Source organism: Ranitomeya imitator, chromosome 7 (genome assembly GCF_032444005.1).
Source record: "Ranitomeya imitator isolate aRanImi1 chromosome 7, aRanImi1.pri, whole genome shotgun sequence".
Taxonomy (NCBI): Eukaryota; Metazoa; Chordata; class Amphibia; order Anura; family Dendrobatidae; genus Ranitomeya; species Ranitomeya imitator.
In genome coordinates this window covers 150,866,135-150,880,072 of record NC_091288.1, presented here as the reverse complement: position 1 = coordinate 150,880,072, position 13,938 = coordinate 150,866,135, and positions in this window count along the sequence as shown.

Genomic DNA, 13,938 nt, shown 5'->3' with positions numbered 1-13,938 from the left:
TCCCTCCTTCCACTAGGCCTCCACTGACCTGTCTCCTGCTGCCCGTGTACCCCTGGAACCAATTATAAAGTGCCTACAGCCTGTCCAATTTTGTTATGTTAGGCCTTCGAAGCCTGTCTGCGGTCCTTCCTTCCACTAGGCCTCCACTGACCTGTCTACTGCTGCCCGTGTACCCCTGGAACCAATTATAAAGTGCCTACACCCTGTCCAATTTTATTATGTTAGGCCTTCGAAGCCTGTCTGCGGTCCCTCCTTCCACTAGGCCTCCACTGACCTGTCTCCTGCTGCCCGTGTACCCCTGGAACCAATTATAAAGTGCCTACAGCCTGTCCAATTTTATTATGTTAGGCCTTCGAAGCCTGTCTGCGGTCCTTCCTTCCACTAGGCCTCCATTGACCTGTCTACTGCTGCCCGTGTACTCCTGGAACCAATTATAAAGTGCCTACAGCCTGTCCAATTTTATTATGTTAGGCCTTCGAAGCCTGTCTGCGGTCCCTCCTTCCACTAGGCCTCCACTGACCAGACCACTGCTGCCCGTGTACCCCTGGAACCAATTTTAAATTGCCTACAGCCAACCCATTTTATTATGTTAGGCCTTCGAAGCCTGTCTGCGGCCTGTTCTTTCTACTACTACTACACTGACCAGTCTACTGCTGCCTGTGTACCTCTGGAACCTATTTAAAAGTGCCTACAGCCCAATATTTTTTTATGTTAGGCCTTCGAAGCCTGTCTGCGGCCCGTTCTTTCTATTACTACTACACTGACCAGTCTACTGCTGCCCGTGTACCCCTGGAACCAATGTTAAAGTGCCTACAGTCCAATATTTTTTTATGTTAGGCCTTCGAAGCCTGTCTGCGGCCCGTTCTTTCTACTACTCCTACACTGACCAGACCACTGCTGCCCGTGCACCCCTGGAACCTATTTTTTATTGCATAGGGCATCCTTTTTTTAATAGTAGGCGTACAAAGTCTGTCTGCGGTCCACTATTGAAATTGTCCTCCACTGCCCAGAGCAATGCTGCCTGTGTACCCCTGTAACCTTTTTTAAGCTGCAGTGAGCCACATTTTTGGTTTAAGTCCTACTACCTGTGTCTGTCTGCGCCACTCAATTCAGTTGTGTTCCTTTTAAAAAAGCTGAGCGTCAATAATCTTGTTTTCAGCCTCTAGGAATTTTAAAACTGCATTGGGGGTACAACTTTGGTAGGGCCTACTAACGGTGTCTGCCGCCCCAAGGTGTGCCCCAGGTTATTAGGCCTACAAATTAGGTATGGGGTGTAGAGACGGTGTGTTCCACTCCAAGGTGTTCCCCAGGTTTCCTCGCCATTGCTTCGATCTTAATGCTCTTGTTTAGTAGTTGTTACAAACTACACTGCATTAGGCCTACAAATTGGGTATGGGGTGTAGAGACGGTGTGTTCCACTCCAAGGTGTTCCCCAGGTTTCCTCGCCATTGCTTCGATCTTAATGCTCTCGTTTAGTAGTTGTTGGAAACTACACTGCATTAGGCCTACAAATTGGGTATGGGGTGTAGAGACGGTGTGTTCCACTCCAAGGTGTTCTCCAGGTTGCCTTTCCTGAGCTTCTATCTTCAGGCTCTCGTTTAGTAGTTGTTGGAAACTACACTGCATTAGGCCTACAAATTGGGTATGGGGTGTAGAGAGATGATGTGTTACACTCCAAGGTGTTCCCCAGGTTTCGTCCACATTGCTTCGGTCTTCCGACTCTCGTTTAGTAGTTTTTGAAAACTACACTGCATTAGGCCTACAAATTGGGTATGGGGTGTAGAGACGGTGTGTTCCACTCCAAGGTGTTCTCCAGGTTGCCTTTCCTGAGCTTCTATCTTCAGGCTCTCGTTTAGTAGTTGTTGGAAACTACACTGCATTAGGCCTACAAATTGGGTATGGGGTGTAGAGAGATGGTGTGTTACACTCCAAGGTGTTCCCCAGGTTTCGTCCACATTGCTTCGGTCTTCCGACTCTCGTTTAGTAGTTGTTGAAAACTACACTGCATTAGGCCTACAAATTGGGTATGGGGTGTAGAGAGATGGTGTGTTCCACTCCAAGGTGTTCCCCAGGTTTCCTCTCCATTGCTTCGATCTTCTGGCTCTCGTTTAGTAGTTGTTGGAAACTACACTGCATTAGGCCTACAAATTGGGTATGGGGTGTAGAGAGATGGTGTGTTACACTCCAAGGTGTTCCCCAGGTTTCGTCCACATTGCTTCGGTCTTCCGACTCTCGTTTAGTAGTTGTAGAAAACTACACTGCATTAGGCCTACAAATTGGGTATGGGGTGTAGAGAGATGGTGTGTTACACTCCAAGGTGTTCCCCAGGTTTCGTCCACATTGCTTTGGTCTTCCGACTCGCGTTTAGTAGTTGTAGAAAACTACACTGCATTAGGCCTACAAATTGGGTATGGGGTGTAGAGAGATGGTGTGTTCCACTCCAAGGTGTTCCCCAGGTTTCCTCGCCATTGCTTCGATCTTAATGCTCTCGTTTAGTAGTTGTTGGAAACTACACTGCATTAGGCCTACAAATTGGGTATGGGGTGTAGAGACGGTGTGTTCCACTCCAAGGTGTTCCCCAGGTTTCCTCTCCATTGCTTCGGTCTTCCGACTCTCGTTTAGTAGTTGTTGAAAACTACACTGCATGTAGAGACTCTCTACACCCCATACCCTATGTGCAGGCCTAATGCAGTGTAGTTTTTAACAACTACTAAACGAGAGTCGGAAGACCGAAGCAATGGCGAGGAAACCTGGGGAACACCTTGGAGTGGAACACACCGTCTTTACACCCCATACCCAATTTGTAGGCCTAATGCAGTGTAGTTTTCAACAACTACTAAACGAGAGCATTAAGATCGAAGCAATGGCGAGGAAACCTGGGGAACACCTTGGAGCGGCAGACACCGTTAGTAGGCCCTACCGAAGTAGTAGCCCCAATGCAGTTTTCAAATTCCTAGAGGCTGAAAACCAGACTAGTGGCGCTCAGCTTTTTTTCAAAGGAGGACAGCTGTATTGAGTGGCGCTGACAGACACAGGTAGTAGGCCTTAAACCAAATATGTGGCTCAATGCAGTTTAAAAAAGGTTACAGGGGTACACAGGCAGCATTGGTCTGGTCAGTGGAGGACTATTTCAATTATGGACCGCAGACAGACTTTGTACGCCTACTATTAAAAAAAGGATGCTCTATGCAATTAAAAATATGTTCCAGGGGTACACGGGCAGCAGTGGTGTGGTCAGTGGAGGAGTATTGGAAGGAGGGACCACAAACAGGCGTAGTAGGCCTAACATAACAAAATTTGGCTGTAGGCACTTTAAAATTGGTTCCAGGGGTACACGGGCAGCAGTGGTGTGGTCAGCGGAGGACAATTTGAATTAGGGACTGCAGACAGACTTTGTAGGCTGTCCCCTGTGGACCATGCATCCAACACATTAACCCAGTGCGCCGTAATGGACACGTAACTTTTTGTGGACATGCCTACTGGTCCATGCGTCTCTTGTCAGGTCAGGTGCACCTTTCTACTGTTTGATTGCCTGAGTGCTATGACAATGCAGACTTTTTCATGCCGGTGGAGGGCTGGGATGGCTTTTCTCGCAAAAGAAGTGACGACTGGGTAGCTTGAACCGTGGTAAAGAGTAGTTCATCTGGGCTTTATAAATATAAAACAAAGAAAAAAAGTAGGCTCCATGCACTTTCAGCTGGGTTCTAGGGGTACACGGCCAGCATTGGTCTGGTCAGTGGAGAACTATTGGAAGGAGGGCCCGCAGACAGGCTTCGAAGGCATAACATAATAAAATTGGGCTGTAGGCACTTTAAAATTGGTTCCAGGGGTACACGGGCAGCAGTGGTCTGGTCAGTGGAGGCCTAGTGGAAGGAGGGACCGCAGACAGGCTTCGAAGGCCTAAAATAATAAAATTGGGCTGTAGGCACTTTATAATTGGTTCCAGGGGTACACGGGCAGCAGTAGACAGGTCAGTGGAGGCGTAGTGGAAGGAGGGACCGCAGACAGGCTTCGAAGGCCTAACATAATAAAATTGGGCTGTAGGAACTTTATAATTGGTTTTAGGGGTACACGGGCAGCAGTGGTCTGGTCAGTGGAGACCTAGTGGAAGGAGGGACCGCAGACAGGCTTCGAAGGCCTAACATAATAAAATTGGGCTGTAGGCACTTTATAATTGGTTCCAGGGGTACACGGGCAGCAGTGGTCTGGTCAGTGGAGGCCTAGTGGAAGGAGGGACCGCAGACAGGCTTCGAAGGCCTAACATAATAAAATTGGGCTGTAGGCACTTTATAATTGGTTCCAGGGGTACACGGGCAGCAGTAGACAGGTCAGTGGAGGCCTAGTGGAGGGAGGGACCGCAGACAGGCTTCGAAGGCCTAACTGTTATGAAAGGTAATTCAGTACCACAATGGACATAGAGGTCAGCGCACATACAGTGACCTGGCAATAACCCAAAAATCAAGAACGAGCTCTGAGACGTGGGAACTCTGTTGGCCGCAATCCCTAATCCTCTCCAACCACACTAAAGGCAGCCGTGGATTGCGCCTAACGCTGCCTATGCAACTCGGCACGGCCTGAGAAACTAGCTAGCCTGAAGAAAGAAAATAAGCCTACCTTGCCTCAGAGAAATACCCCAAAGGAAAAGGCAGCCCCCACATATAATGACTGTGAGTTAAGATGAAAAGACAAACGTAGAGATGAAATAGATTTAGCAAAGTGAGGCCCAACTTTCTGAACAGAGCGAGGATAGGAAACTTTGCGGTCAAAACAAAACCCTACAAAAACCACGCAAAGGGGGCAAAAAGACCCTCCGTACCGAACTAACGGCACGGAGGTACACCCTCTGCGTCCCAGAGCTTCCAGCAAGCAGAAAAAAACAAATTGATAAGCTGGACAGAAAAAAACAGCAAACAAATAGCAAAGAAGAACTAGCTATGCAGTGCAGCAGGCCACAGGAACGATCCAGGAGGAAACAGGTCCAATACTAGAACATTGACTGGAAGCCAGGATCAAAGCACTAGGTGGAGTTAAATAGAGAAGCACCTAACGACTTCACCACATCACCTGAGGAAGGAAACTCAGAAGCCGCAGTACCACTTTCCTCCACCAACGGAAGCTCACAGAGAGAACCAGCCGAAGTACCACTTGTGACCACAGGAGGGAGCTCTGCCACAGAATTCACAACAGTACCCCCCCCTTGAGGAGGGGTCACCGAACCCTCACCAGAGCTCCCAGGACGACCAGGATGAGCCATATGAAAGGCACGAACAAGATCGGGAGCATGGACATCAGAGGCAAAGACCCAGGAATTATCTTCCTGAGCATAACCCTTCCACTTAACCAGATACTGGAGTTTCCGCCTTGAAACACGAGAATCCAAAATCTTCTCCACAATATATTCCAACTCCCCCTCCACCAAAACCTGGGCAGGAGGATCAACAGATGGAACCATAGGTGCCACGTATCTCCGCAACAATGACCTATGGAATGTATGGAAAATGAATCTGGAAGGGTCAGACGAAAAGACACAGGATTAAGAACCTCAGAAATCCTATACGGACCAATAAAACGAGGTTTAAACTTAGGAGAGGAAACCTTCATAGGAATATGACGAGAAGATAACCAAGCCAAGTCCCCAACCCGAAGTCGGGGACCCACACAGCGTCTGCGATTAGCGAAACGTTGAGCCTTCCCCTGGGACAAAGTCAAATTGTCCACCACATGAGTCCAAATCTGCTGCAACCTGTCCACCACAGTATCCACACCAGGACAGTCCAAAGACTCAACCTGCCCTGAAGAGAAACGAGGATGGAACCCAGAGTTGCAGAAAAACGGTGAAACCAAGGTAGCCGAGCTGGCCCGATTATTAAGGGCGAACTCAGCCAAAGGCAAAAAGGACACCCAGTCATCCTGATCAGCAGAAACAAAGCATCTCAGATATGTTTCCAAGGTCTGATTGGTTCGTTCGGTCTGGCCATTTGTCTGAGGATGGAAAGCCGAGGAAAAAGACAAGTCAATGCCCATCCTACCACAAAAGGCTCGCCAAAACATCGAAACAAACTGGGAACCTCTGTCAGAAACGATATTCTCCGGAATGCCATGCAAACGAACCACATGCTGGAAAAACAATGGCACCAAATCAGAGGAGGAAGGCAATTTAGACAAGGGTACCAAATGGACCATCTTAGAGAAGCGATCACAGACCACCCAAATGACTGACATCTTTTGAGATACGGGAAGATCTGAAATAAAATCCATAGAGATATGTGTCCAAGGCCTCTTCGGGACCGGCAACGGCAAAAGCAACCCACTGGCAAGAGAACAGCAGGGCTTAGCCCGAGCACAAATCCCACAGGACTGCACAAAAGTACGCACATCCCGCGACAGAGATGGCCACCAAAAGGATCTAGCCACCAACTCTCTGGTACCAAAGATTCCAGGATGACCAGCCAACACCGAACAATGAACCTCAGAGATAACTCTATACGTCCACCTATCAGGGACAAACAGTTTCTCCGCTGGGCAACGATCAGGTTTATTAGCCTGAAATTTTTGCAGCACCCGCCGCAAATCAGGGGAGATGGCAGACACAATTACTCCCTCTTTGAGGATACCCGCCGGCTCAGATACACCCGGAGAGTCGGGCACAAAACTCCTAGACAGAGCATCCGCCTTCACATTTTTAGAGCCCGGAAGGTATGAAATCACAAAGTCAAAACGGGAAAAAACAACGACCAACGAGCTTGTCTAGGATTCAACCGCTTGGCGGACTCGAGATAAGTCAAGTTCTTATGATCAGTCAAGACCACCACGCGATGCTTAGCTCCTTCAAGCCAATGACGCCACTCCTCGAATGCCCACTTCATGGCCAGCAACTCTCGATTGCCAACATCATAATTTCGCTCAGCAGGCGAAAACTTCCTGGAAAAGAAGGCGCATGGTTTCATCACCGAGCAATCAGAACTTCTCTGCGACAAAACAGCCCCTGCTCCAATCTCAGAAGCATCAACCTCGACCTGGAACGGAAGCGAAACATCTGGTTGGCACAACACAGGGGCAGAAGAAAAACGACGCTTCAACTCTTGAAAAGCTTCTACCGCAGCAGAAGACCAATTGACCAAATCAGCACCTTTCTTGGTCAAATCGGTCAATGGTTTAGCAATACTAGAAAAATTGCAGATGAAGCGACGATAAAAATTGGCAAAGCCCAGGAACTTTTGCAGACTTTTCAGAGATGTCGGCTGAGTCCAATTATGGATGGCTTGGACCTTAACAGAATCCATCTCGATAGTAGAAGGGGAAAAGATGAACCCCAAAAATGAAACCTTCTGAACACCAAAGAGACACTTTGATCCCTTCACAAACAAAGAATTAGCACGCAGGACCTGAAACACCGTTCTGACCTGCTTCACATGAGACTCCCAATCATCCGAAAAAATCAAAATGTCATCTAAGTACACAATCAGGATTTTATCCAGGTACTCTCGGAAGATGTCATGCATAAAGGACTGAAACACTGATGGAGCATTGGCAAGTCCGAATGGCATTACTAGATACTCAAAATGGCCCTCGGGCGTATTAAATGCAGTTTTCCACTCATCGCCTCGCTTAATACGCACAAGATTATACGCACCACGAAGATCTATCTTGGTGAACCAACTAGCCCCCTTAATCCGAGCAAACAAATCAGATAACAATGGCAAGGGGTACTGAAATTTAACCGTGATCTTATTTAGAAGGCGGTAATCTATACAAGGTCTCAGTGAATCATCCTTCTTGGCTACAAAAAAGAACCCTGCTCCCAATGGCGACGATGACGGGCGAATATGCCCCTTCTCCAAAGACTCCTTCACATAACTCCGCATAGCGGCATGCTCAGGCACAGATAAATTAAACAGTCGACCTTTTGGGAATTTACTACCAGGAATCAAATCGATAGCACAATCACAATCCCTATGCGGAGGTAGGGTATCGGACTTGGGCTCATCAAATAAATCCCGGTAATCAGACAAGAACTCAGGAACCTCAGAAGGGGTGGATGACGAAATAGACAGAAATGGGACATCACCATGTACCCCCTGACAACCCCAGCTGGACACAGACATGGATTTCCAATCTAAAACTGGATTATGGACTTGTAGCCATGGCAACCCCAACACGACCACATCATGCAGATTATGCAACACCAGAAAGCGAATAACCTCCTGATGTGCAGGAGCCATGCACATGGTCAGCTGGGTCCAGTACTGAGGCTTATTCTTGGCCAAAGGCGTAGCATCAATTCCTCTCAATGGAATAGGACACTGCAAGGACTCCAAGAAAAACCCACAACGCCTAGCATACTCCAAGTCCAACAAATTCAGAGCAGCGCCTGAGTCCACAAATGCCATGACAGAATACGATGACAAAGAGCAGATCAAGGTAACGGACAGAAGAAATTTTGACTGTACCGTACCAATGGTGGCAGACCTAGCGAACCGCTTAGTGCGCTTAGGACAATCAGAGATAGCATGAGTGGAATCACCACAGTAGAAACACAGCCCATTCAGACGTCTGTGTTCTTGCCGTTCAACTCTGGTCAAAGTCCTATCGCACTGCATAGGCTCAGGTTTAAGCTCAGGTAATACCGCCAAATGGTGCACAGATTTACACTCGCGCAAGCGTCGACCGATCTGAATGGCCAAAGACATAGACTCATTCAGACCAGCAGGCATAGGAAATCCCACCATGACATCTTTAAGGGCTTCAGAGAGACCTTTTCTGAAAATAGCTGCGAGCGCACCTTCATTACACTGAGTGAGTACGGACCACTTTCTAAATTTCTTACAATATACCTCTATTTCATCCTGACCCTGACACAGAGCCAGCAAATTCTTCTCTGCCTGATCCACAGAATTAGGCTCATCGTACAGCAATCCGAGCGCCAGGAAAAATGCATCGATATTACTTAATGCAGGATCCCCTGGCGCAAGGGAAAATGCCCAGTCCTGAGGATCGCCACGCAAAAAAGAAATAACGATCCTAACTTGTTGAACTGGGTCACCAGAGGAGCGAGGTTTCAAAGCCAGAAATAGTTTACAATTATTTTTGAAACTCAGAAATTTAGTTCTATCTCCAAAAAACAAATCAGGAATAGGGATTCTCGGTTCTAACATAGAATTCTGAACCACAAAGTCTTGAATACTTTGCACTCTTGCCGTGAGCTGATCCACACATGAAGACAGACCTTTAATGTCCATTGCTACACCTGTGTCCTGAACCACCCAAATGTCTAGGGGAAAAAAAAGGCAAAACACAGTGCAAAGAAAAAAAAATGGTCTCAGAACTTCTTTTTTCCCTCTATTGAGAATCATTAGTACTTTGGCTTCCAGTACTGTTATGAAAGGTAATTCAGTACCACAATGGACATAGAGGTCAGCGCACATACAGTGACCTGGCAATAACCCAAAAAACAAGAACGAGCTCTGAGACGTGGGAACTCTGTTGGCCGCAATCCCTAATCCTCTCCAACCACACTAAAGGCAGCCGTGGATTGCGCCTAACGCTGCCTATGCAACTCGGCACGGCCTGAGAAACTAGCTAGCCTGAAGAAAGAAAATAAGCCTACCTTGCCTCAGAGAAATACACCAAAGGAAAAGGCAGCCCCCACATGTAATGACTGTGAGTTAAGATGAAAAAACAAACGTAGAGATGAAATAGATTTAGCAAAGTGAGGCCCAACTTTCTGAACAGAGCGAGGATAGGAAAGGTAACTTTGCGGTCAACACAAAACCCTACAAAAACCACGCAAAGGGGGCAAAAAGACCCTCCGTACCGAACTAACGGCACGGAGGTACACCCTCTGCGTCCCAGAGCTTCCAGCAAGCAGAAAAAACAGCAAACAAATAGCAAAGAAGAACTAGCTATGCAGAGCAGCAGGCCACAGGAACGATCCAGGAGGAAACAGGTCCAATACTAGAACATTGACTGGAAGCCAGGATCAAAGCACTAGGTGGAGTTAAATAGAGAAGCACCTAACGACTTCACCACATCACCTGAGAAAGGAAACTCAGAAGCCGCAGTACCACTTTCCTCCACCAACGGAAGCTCACAGAGAGAACCAGCCGAAGTACCACTTGTGACCACAGGAGGGAGCTCTGCCACAGAATTCACAACACCTAACATAATAAAATTGGGCTGTAGGCACTTTATAATTGGTTCCAGGGGTACACGTGCAGCAGTGGTCTGGTCAGTGGAGACCTAGTGGAAGGAGGGACCGCAGACAGGCTTCGAAGGCCTAACATAATAAAATTGGGCTGTAGGCACTTTATAATTTGTTCCAGGGGTACACGGGCAGCAGTGGTCTGGTCAGTGGAGGCCTAGTGGAAGGATGGACCGCAGACAGGCTTCGAAGGCCTAACATAATAACATTGGGCTGTAGGCACTTAAAAATTGGTTCCATGGGTACACGGGCAGCAGTGGTCTGGTCAGTGGAGGCCTAGTGGAAGGAGGGACCACAGACAGGCTTCGAAGGCCTAACATAATAAAATTGGGCTGTAGGCACTTTATAATTTGTTCCAGGGGTACACAGGCAGCAGTGGTCTGGTCAGTGGAGGCCTAGTGGAAGGAGGGACCGCAGACAGGCTTCGAAGGCCTAACATAATAAAATTGGGCTGTAGGCACTTTATAATTGGTTCCAGGGGTACACGGGCAGCAGTAGACAGGTCAGTGGAGGCCTAGTGGAAGGAGGGACCGCAGACAGGCTTCGAAGGCCTAACATAATAAAATTGGGCTGTAGGCACTTTGAATTCTCTTGCAGGGGTACACAGGCAGCATTGGTGTTGTCAGCGGAGGCCGATTGTAATGAGTGTCTGCCAGTTAGTAGTCCCAAACAATACATACATGTTAATGTCTCGCATTACAACAAAACGAAAACACAAAAGGGTGCAATCATTAGGTACAGGGGTGGGCTCCTCTGCGTAGTTTCAGACCTAGTAATTTGGCACAAAGTATTTACTTGGGTAAATATAGGACACTGCCCCTGACTATGTTAAGTACCATCATACATGTCAACACAATGGTATTGTCAGTGGCAGGAATGGAAGGATGTCAGCGCATAGACTAAACATTGGTGGAACTGTGAGAGATAATTGTGCAAGTGGTAGAGCAATGTTTGAGCTGGGGGTGGGGGAACTCTCTTGTGGCCGGCGGTACAAGCCCAGGGCCCCTCATGTTACAACAGTGTGTCTGACGTTGTGTGCGCACCACCACCGCCAGAGACACTTTATTGTACTTTGAGGGACCCAGTGGCAGTGTCGTCGACCAAAAGCGGGCACACCCACCTCTTCAGACAAACAGCACTCTCAGGGGTGCTTGCGCCAAGTGGCGATACCACGGCCCCGTGCGGGGAGTTTGGCCATTTAGGGAGGTGTAAACATGTCGTATGCTGGACAATCAGCTGCTGCAAATTACAAGATTGGTAAAGTCATTTAGAGTAGTCCACAGGCAATACCTTTTCATAGGAAAGCTAGGTGTCGGCCGGGCAAGGTGGGGCAAAAGAATTCGAAATCCAGTTGTGGTTCATTTTAATGAAGGTTAGATCATCAACATTTTGGGTAGCCAGACGAGTCCTTTTTTCGGTTAATATTGAACCTGCAGCACTGAATACTCTTTCTGATAGGACACTAGCTGCCGGGCAAGCAAGCTCCTGCAATGCATATTCTGACAATTCTGGCCAGGTGTCTAATTTTGATGCCCAGTAATCAAATGGGAATGACGGTTGAGGTAGAACATCGATAAGGGATGAAAAATAGTTTGTAACCATACTGGACAAATGTTGTCTCCTGTCACTTTGAATTGATGCAGCAGTACCTGTCCTGTCTGCGGTCATAGCAAAATCACTCCACAACCTTCGTCAGAAAACCCCTCTGTCCAACGCCACTTCTGATTTCTGCACCTCTAACACTTCTGGTCTGCTGCCCCCTGCAGCTCGTGTGAGAACGATCACGGGCGCTGTGTGCTGGGAATGCCTGAAGCAAACGATCAACAAGAGTTGATTGTTTGGTTGCTAATATTAGTTCCAAGTTCTCATGTGGCATAATATTTTGCAATTTGCCTTTATAGCGAGGATCAAGGAGGCAGGCCAACCAGTAATCGTCATCGTTCATCATTTTCGTAATGCGTGTGTCCCTTTTGAGGATACGTAAGGCATAATCCGCCATGTGTGCCAAAGTTCCAGTTGTCAAATCTGCGGTTGTGCTTGGTTGAGGGGCAGTTTCAGGCAAATCTACGTCACTTGTGTCCCTCAAAAAACCAGAACCCGGCCTTGACACGCCACCAATTTCCAGTGGCCCTGGAGAAGCTTCCTCATTAACAAAATACTCATCCCCATCATCCTCCTCGTCCTCCTCCTCCTGTTCGCCCGCTACCTCGTCCTGTACACTGCCCTGACCAGACAATGGCTGACTGTCATCAAGGCTTTCCTCTTCCTCGGCTGCAGATGCCTGATCCTTTATGTGCGTCAAACTTTGCATCAGCAGACGCATTAGGGGGATGCTCATGCTTATTATGGCGTTGTCTGCACTAACCAGCCGTGTGCATTCCTCAAAACACTGAAGGACTTGACACATGTCTTGTATCTTCGACCACTGCACACCTGACAACTCCATGTCTGCCATCCTACTGCCTGCCCGTGTATGTGTATCCTCCCACAAAAACGTAACAGCCCACCTCTGTTCGCACAGTCTCTGAAGCATGTGCAGTGTTGAGTTCCACCTTGTTGCAACGTCTATGATTAGGCGATGCTGGGGAAGGTTCAAAGACCGTTGATAGGTCTGCATATGGCTGGAGTGTACGGGGGCGAACGGCGGATATGTGAGCACTTTGAGGAGCAGGCCGGATAACCCTGGATAACTTTTCAGGAAGCACTGCACCACCAGGTTTAAGGTGTGAGCCAGGCAAGGAATGTGTTTCAGTTGGGAAAGGGAGATGCCAGCCATGAATTCCTTTTGTTATCACTCACTACCTTGCCTGCCTCAAGATCTACTGTGTCCAGCCACGACTGCGTTTCTGTCTGCAAGAACTCGGACAGAACTTCCGCGGTGTGTCTGTTGTCGCCCAAACACTTCATAGCCAATACAGCCTGCTGACGCTTGCCAGTAGCTGGCCCATAATGGGACAACTGGTGTGCAACAGTGGCAGCTGCGGATGGAGTGGTTTGCCGACTGCGGTCTGTGGACGAGCTCTCGCTTCTGCAGAAGGACGAGGAGGAGGAGGAGGAGGAGGGGGTGCGAACACCTACAGCCAACTGTTTCCTAGACCGTGGGCTAGGCAGAACTGTCCCGAAATTGATGTCCCCTGTGGACCCTGCATCCACCACATTCACCCAGTGTGGACACGTAATGACCCTGGCCATGCCTACTGGTCCATGCATCTGTTGTCAGGTGCACCTTTGTACTCACAGATTGCCTGAGTGCATGGACGATGCGCTCTTTAACATGCTGGTGGAGGGCTGGGATGGCTTTTCTCGAAAAGAAGTGTCGACTTGGTAGCTCGTAGCGTGGTTCAGCGTAGCTTCGCTTTCAACTAACCGGTAGGGCATCATCTCTAACGAGATTAGTCTAGCTATGTGGGCGTTCAAACCCTGTGTACGCGGATGCGAAGATAAGTACTTCATTTTTTTAACCAGAGTTTCATGTAGGGTGAGCTGGACCGGAGAGCTGGAGATCGTGGAACTAGCGAGTGTGCCGGTGGACATGGCAGAGAGACGGTTGGAGACGGTATTGTTTCCGCCAGTGCCCTACATGCAGTGTTTCCTACTACGAAACTGGTAATTCCCTGACCCTGACTGCTTTGGCCTGGCAAAGAAACCTGCTCAGATACTGCAGGTGGTGCAGAAAATGGTGGCCTTACAGTGACGGCAGGGATGTAGCGTTGCTGACTAGCTTCATTGGCCGAGGG